Source organism: Patagioenas fasciata, chromosome 3 (assembly GCF_037038585.1).
Source record: "Patagioenas fasciata isolate bPatFas1 chromosome 3, bPatFas1.hap1, whole genome shotgun sequence".
Taxonomy (NCBI): Eukaryota; Metazoa; Chordata; class Aves; order Columbiformes; family Columbidae; genus Patagioenas; species Patagioenas fasciata.
Genome location: NC_092522.1, coordinates 124,178,216 through 124,185,666, shown reverse-complemented (window position 1 = coordinate 124,185,666; position 7,451 = coordinate 124,178,216). Strand labels below are relative to the sequence as shown.

The window sequence follows — 7,451 nt, the reverse complement described above, 5'->3', positions numbered from 1 at the left end:
ATCCAGCTTTTGCTTGGAGATGGGCTCCTCCACACCTGATCACAGAATCACAGAATCATTTTGGTTGGAAAAGACCCTCAAGATCACCAAGTCCAACCGTTACCCCACCCCTGGAACTGCTCCGTGTCCTGAGAACCTCATGTCCGTCTGTCCAGCCCTCCAGGGATGGTGACTCCAGCACTGCCCTGGGCAGCCTGTTCCAATGCCCCACAGCCCTTTGGGGAAGAAATTGTTCCCCACATTCAACCTCAACCTCCCCTGGTGCAACTTGAGGCCGTTTCCTCTGCTCCTGGCGCTTGTTCCTGGGGAGCAGAGCCCGACCCCCCTGGCTCCAAGCTCCTTTCAGGCAGTTCAGAGATCAGAAGGTCTCCCCTCAGCTCCTGTTCTCCAGCTGAACTCCCAGGTCTCTCAGCCGCTCCCATCACACTTGTGCTCCAGCCCCTTCCCCAGCTCTGTCGCTCTTCTAAATCTTCAGCACATTCTCCAAACAAGATGATCTTCCCCAAAACTGCTCACCAAGATGCAGTGAGGCAGCTCCAGTTTGCACCCGGTGACCCACGGCTCCTTAGCCTGAGTCCTCCAGGAGCTCCATAACTCACTGGCTTTGGATCCGCTCTGCTTCCAAAATAAACCCAGCTCCGACACAAGGCAGAGCCCATGCCTGGTGCACTCAATTTTGTGTAGACTTGGAGTTTGCTGAAACCATGCAGAGAGCAGTGCTGGGAGGAAAGCAAAGAGTTAAATAGGATTCAGCCAAAGGAAAGGGGGCGTAACAAAGTACAAGCAGGCCAGAGTTTAAAAAAAAGCAAAGCAGAAGGCGGCAAAGAGCAGAAAAGGAAACCTCGTGAGCGGCTCTTCCCCTCTTGGCTTTTCCTGGCTCAGGCAGTGAAAGGACAGAGCTGGGCTCAGCTCCCAGAGACGTCCCTGCACTCCAGCACCGAGCAAACCTCTCCTTGGCAGGAGCAGGAGCGGGGCTGTGAGCTCCCTAATGCACCCAAAAACCCGCTTATGGCCGCGTTTCACCATTTCCACGAAAGGCAGGAGCTGCGGCGAGTGGCTAAAGGCACCGTTTCCTCCAGCGAAACACAGCAGGGTGCTTACACCGCGATTTGGAAACGCGGGTTTTGGGACGAGCTCGTTAACGGAAGAGCGGGTTCCGCTTCCCCGCGGGCGTCCCAGCAGCGGCTGCAGCAAGAACCAGAAGCTGGGAGCCAAGCGGTTTCGCTCCCTTCCCCTTTCCCGGCTCCATCAGCAGTTGTCGGACAGGCTCGTTCAGCAGCAAGGGGGCCTGGGCGAGTTCCTGGCACAATTGGGATAGAACACACAAAATACGTTGTCCGCTCGTAATTTGGGGAACAAGGAGGCGCGATGATGGCACAGGCAGAGCGACACGGGGCGCGGGCTCACCTGACACGGTGCTGGGGGGTGAAGGATAATCATAGCATTATCACATCAGAAAATAATTATATGGTTGCAGAAAACCAGAGGGAAATCCAAGAGGGAGCCCAGGGATGATTTTTAAGGTGATTTCTCCCCAAATGAGCTCTTGCAATGGGGGTTTGGTCAATGTAAGAGAGGATCCCCCAGCCAGAGCAGGTGCTGGCTTTGTGGGTTTTGCTGTTCTGTGGCCCATCTGGTACCCACAAAACTGCTTTTTCAGGCTCTTGGGGAGCACTCGCAGCACATTTCCAAATATTTTCATACTTGCATTACAAAAAGCGATTTTTTACATGTCCAAGTGGGGTGTCTCCGTGGGCCTTAGTCACACAGACCCTGAAAAAAGCACCGTGACGTTTGATTTTTTAGCTAACGGTGACGCGTTATTTTGCCCCCTTTTTTCTCCTGCTAAGAGCTCGTTGCATCAAGCAGAGGCTGAGGGCCAACAGCTGGAAGCAAGAGGCACTGGAGGCCATCGGGAGATTTGCAACCCAGCCAAGGGCTCCGTGAAGCTGTGCCAGCGCCCGTCTGCCCTCTTTCCACCGCCCCCTCCGAAAACGAGCGGAGGAGCAGGGCCAGAGCTGCTCGGAGCCCACGGCGAGCACGGGCTCCCTTACCGCTGTTTACATCGTGCTTTCCTGTTTCCTTTTTCGTCTCACAATTGGAAATGCCAAGCGGTGAACACTCCCCACAGCCGCGTCACGAAACCCTTTATATGGAGACGGAGTAGAACTCCCTTTTTAATTTTGAAACACAACCCCAGCGACAAAAAGCACAGGCTTTCTTTTCAAAACACGCTTGCTCTTGCAGTTTGTTTCATCTGACATAACCACGTTGAAAAGCATCACCAAAGCGCTACACCAAGTGGTATTTTCACGTTTCCCTATCATAAAAAAAGCAGAAATGCAGCGTGGGGCGAGCGTGCAGGGCATTGGTGTCTGCCTCCCGTAGGCTGGTTTGTTTATAACGTGGAAAAGAGCCCGGAGGGCGTTTGGAAAGAAGCAAAATTGCAAACGGCTGAATTGCACAAGCGGGAATCGCGGCCATATGTCATCATCCTCTTCACGACTTCGAAACGGCGGCAGCTCCTGCGTGGGTCGGAGGTTCCTCCGGGGATGCTGATGTGAGGGATCCCACCGTCTCCGTAGAGCGTTCGTGGGTCCCCCTGATTGTGCGAGACGCTGCAAATAACCGCGCTGCAGGAAGCTTTTGCGACGCCATGCACGGTGAAGCGAAACGCAGATAATCTTTTCAAGCAGCTCCTGACGTCCTGCTCAGCACCCACGAAGCTTCCGCACGCGAGAATTGGCAAAATTGTATTAAAAGGGCGTCAGGATCCAACCACCAGCTTTTGTGTCGGTGACTGGAACGGGTACGTTGCAATAAAGGGCTCACTGAAAAACAGGAAATTAAAAAGCTGGGATTATTTCACTTAAAACCAACAAATTATCCCTCGTAGATGCCTCCTCACACGTTTACTGCAGCAGCTCTAGATCAGACAAGGGGTTGTAGCTGCTTGTAAATCCAAGAGGTTTTATCCCCTCCAGCTGGTCATGTCAAGCCTGGGCAGGTCACGTCACCTGCTCCGGACCAGAGGCTGCGCAAAAACACATGCTCCAGGACTCCATCTCCTCCCGACAGCCCAATTCAAGCTTTTTCCTATAAATTACGCTCTGCAAAACAAAGACGAGCAAGGCAGGTGTCCTGAATCCCAAAAATGCGATGCTTGCAGGAGATGATGCTCGGCCACGGCATCCTCTCGCAGTTCTCGACTTGCCAGAAGCCTCCACAGGGAGATGAAACATTTCGCGTGGTCGCCACCAAAGGCCTCATACCCCACGAGAAGCAGTTCTGCACAGAAGTAATTAATCATTTGCAGTGTGGGAAGTAAGCAAAAAGTCCGGTCGAGATGTGATTAACTTCAAATCACAGAATAATTTTGGTTTGAAAAGACCCTCAAGACCAAGTCCAACCGTTCCCCCACCCCTGGCACTGCCCCATGTCCCTGAGAACCTCATGTCCATCTGTCCAACCCTCCAGGGATGGTGACTCCAGCACTGCCCTGGGCAGCCTGTTCCAATGACCCACAGCCCTTTGGGGAAGAAATTGTTCCCCAGATCCAACCTCAACCTCCCCTGGTGCAACCTGATGATGTAAAGTCCATTTTAGATGGGCACCACGTGCCATGGCAGAGGCTCCTCACTTCTAATGGCCAAACCAACAGTTCCAACGAGCTCTGAGGTCCTGCGGGATCAAACACCCAAGAAACACGGGGAGAAGTCTTGGTTTCCCAAGCAGACCACCCCAACAAGACGTGATTTCAAGAAGTGCCTTGAGATTCAGGTTCTTGTGCTGCTGGTCCCAGCTGTTGACACCCGATTTGGGAAGGAGGATGATGAACAACGACGCGTCCATTGATTTGCGTTAAGTCAAGTAAAATTGTAGCTGTCAGAAGGACGAGCTGCTGCAGCTCAGGAAACCCAAAAGGCAGAAGTGAAACTCACAGAAGATGCTTTTCGGGGGAATTTTCCTGCTTTTCTTCAACAGCATAGTTGCTTCAATTTGTGCCCACCACATTTCTTCCCTAAATGTCTTGAGATGAGGATTTTAAAAACATCCCGTTCCAACAACTGCAAGAATCAGCAACTTCGAGGTCTGGATTTTCCCAGTCTGGAGTCACCCAGGTCATTTGTAATGGCAACGACACATAGGAAAATCTAGTAAAAAACCCTCCAGTTTATTCGGTTAATTTGGTATTGGTGGCTTGGCTCTGGTTCATCTCCTATCAAAACAAAATGAAATATATTAATAGATTTAAAATGTCAGTTAAGCAGTTTATCCTGAGCTTGTGCATTCAGAAATGAATAATCTCTTGAGGTCGAGGGACAGAGGCCAAAGTGAAATGCCGGGCAGAGCGGTGGGTGGTAAACCCAAGCCAGATTTATTCAACTGCTCAGCGTTGTTGGATTCTAACTAACATTTAATATTAATTGTAATTAAAGCTGTGAGTAATGGTCGTCCTGTGGACATGGGGGTTTTTAATGTATGGCATTTCTTTTTCCATTGTGTTTTTCCCACACTGTTTGTTTTAAAAATGTTGCACAATTAATTAAAAAATTGGGTGTGTTGCTCACATTGCGCACATAGCGATATTGGGAATACTACGAAGAGCAAAAAGAATAACAACACCAGAAATCAGCATATCTTAGTTCTACTTACATAAGCCAGACTAAACCATCACTAAATATTTTTAACTGGGATTTTCCACTTATGGGTTAATAGAGATTCACCAAGATTCCCTGTCAAATTCAGAGAGACTGAAGTTTCGTGGTTTCTGTTGTAGATAATTGGTTTATAATAAAAATTGTGAGAAAGCAAGGTGAGGAATCAACAGTTTCATGCCCATCCCCCAAGGCAAGAGGATCACAGATGGGACCCCTCGCGGATCTGGGATGGGTGATCTGTTCTTCAACACATCGTTACAAAATCTGACCAGGGAATGAGGAGTGAGGTGACAATATTTACAGGCAAAATTACCCCAAACTGCCGTGCCCAAAACCAGGGGAGGATCTGGCAGATGTGAGTTCATGTCAGTGAGAAACACATCTTGTAAAAATCACACTAATTATACGTGGACAGTCATGGGCTCTAAATCAGCAATTACCTCTCAGGAAATAAGAGATTTGGGGGCGACTGTTGAGAGTTGTCCAAGATCAGCTTAAGGCTCAGCCATAGTCAAACCAAACGCTGGCAGCTGTTAGGAAATAGAAACCACAATAATAAACATCATTATGCTGGTGTATTAAATACCACGTTTTGGTGACCGATGCCGATCCGGTCGCCCCATCTCCAAAAGCGTATGTAAAATTACTAAAGTTACAGTGAAGGGTCACGGCGATTAATCAAGAGGGAAAACCATAAGTCCGTGAAGGACGTGACTGGTGGGGCAGAGAGGGAGAACCTGATAAAGCTCCTGAGTCACAAATACCGCAGGGACGACGAAGGAATAATTAGGCAGTAAACACCTAACACAAAAGCTGGAGACACCAACGAAATGCCCAAGCAAACAAAAGCAAAGAAGCTCGTAACGTATTGAATAAGTTTGTAACGTATCGAAGCTGCTGGGAGCAGGATGTCACGGAGACTAGCCCAATTAAAATGGTTCAAAAAATGGATTAAAGGTGCATTAGTGCTACTAAACATGATAGGAGGACGCTCTGTGGATTAAAAGTGGGCTATTAACCACAAAACAAAAGCTTTCTCTGCTGGGTGCAATTATCTCGGTGCAAGATTTCATCAGCGATACCCCCCGTCGCTCACAATCTCAGCAGAGATGCCAGAGGGTGTCAGCTCTAAATCCACCGACGTATCGATGAGCTTTACGCACCAGTATCGATCACACTACACTTTATTAGTATATAAAGAGCTGCCCAGGACTGGACAAGTATCTGGAATATTTAAGCGGTGAATCACGCACATACTGTTTCTACGGTATTATTAAACGCTCTGTCTGATACCACACCAAGTTTCCAAATCTGGACTTTATACAGGTATCACTAATATCTGTTCTCCTCAGATTTAGCCTACTTTCAGCTGAGATTTAATCTGACATCAAGCCCGAACCCTCAACAAGAAAGGCGGAATTAATGCAATGAGAATCAGTAAAGCTGGGAAGGCAAGAGATCAAATAATGTCCTGAGGTGAAAGCTTTACATTGTCTTGAAGGAGTTTTGCAAGGTTTAGGAGAGTTTATTGTTGTGGATTTGTTTGTTGTTGTTGCTTTTATGGCTTTTTAATGGACTGTAAAATTTTTTTTAAACTAAGGTGGTGAAATATTTAAGCAGGAATTGTCCGCACACGATGCTGCGGCCACACAGTTCACCTGGGCTGAGTGTCCAGCCTAGTTAGGACAGGGCTAACTTGCCACGCAGCCGGGCGCCTGCTGCCCATCATCTCTTCTTGCGCTGAAAAAAAAAGGTGGAAACACCAGATAATATTCCCTAAACCTTTACCCTAACTTATCCTTCTTTTAGTAAAATAACTGTGACCCCTGAGCTTGAGCTGAAGCTGCTAAATAAACGTAGACTATGATTAAGTTATAAAAGACGTACCCATCATGACCAACACTTTCTGACCACCTGCAAAACGAGGGGATGTTTTTCAAGGTTTAGATTCTTCAGCATGAGGAGACAGAAGATGAAGTGATACATCGTTTGGCAGAGTGCTTAGTTTATATTCAATAGATGTATTGCAGGTAAGAAACTAAACAATTATAACCAACATCACCAGTTATTCCTTAGTATAGATGCATGTCAAAATTTTCAAAAATGGTAACGCATACATTATAATTATGTGAATATAAGCAACACAACAGCATCCAGTCTTTGCAGCACTTATGGAGGATGGTCCCCAGTATTGATAAAATAAATAATGCCGCTTAACAGTGTAACTGACTCCGCTGTTCAGTTTATTTCTTCGTTTCGGAGCCACTGCCTCTACTTCCCCGGTTTTGGGCCGTTCCCCTCCGAAGAGCAGCCCTCGCCACCCGCGGGTCTGAGGGCAGAGCTCCCCCTCCCTCAGCGCCTCACACAGTCCCGGGCGGGGCGCGGGAGATGAGCACCCCGGGCCCTCCCGGCTCCTCGGGGCCGGCGGTCGGACCGGGCCCGAGCGGGGCCTCCGCCCCCAGCTGTGGCGGTGCGGCCTGGTTGACCGGCGGACGGAGGGAGGGAGGGAGGGAAGGAGGGTCGCCGGCGCGGAGCCACAACCCGCAGCGGGTGCCGGGAACGGGGCCAGCTGCTGGCACAGCCCCCGCCGGGGCCGGGGGAGGCGGGAGCGCCACTCCCCCGCCGCCACAGCCGCTCGGAACTGGCGCCGCGCTCCGGCCGCAGCGCCGCTAGGGGCACCGAGGGGGCGGGACGTCCCGCGCCACGGCCCTCGCTATTGGCCACCGCGCGGCACCGCCTCACGTCATTGGTCCCTTCCGGCTCGCTCTGCCGCCCGCCGATTGGTGGGCC

At 49.9% G+C, this 7,451-nt stretch overlaps 1 long non-coding RNA gene across 2 annotated transcripts; it reads right to left on the bottom strand.

Moving 5' to 3' along the window:
* Positions 1-2,163: 2,163 nt before the first annotated feature.
* LOC139827658 (uncharacterized) lies at positions 2,164-7,168 on the bottom strand. 2 transcript variants are annotated; one of them, XR_011738569.1, is made up of 3 exons: positions 6,320-7,168; positions 5,102-5,191; positions 2,164-4,219 (listed from the first exon to the last, which is right to left on the bottom strand). It is a non-coding gene; the product is annotated as an uncharacterized lncRNA (long non-coding RNA). The 2 variants fall into 2 exon arrangements; XR_011738570.1 differs by having other exon boundaries at positions 6,549-7,168.
* Positions 7,169-7,451: the final 283 nt, after the last annotated feature.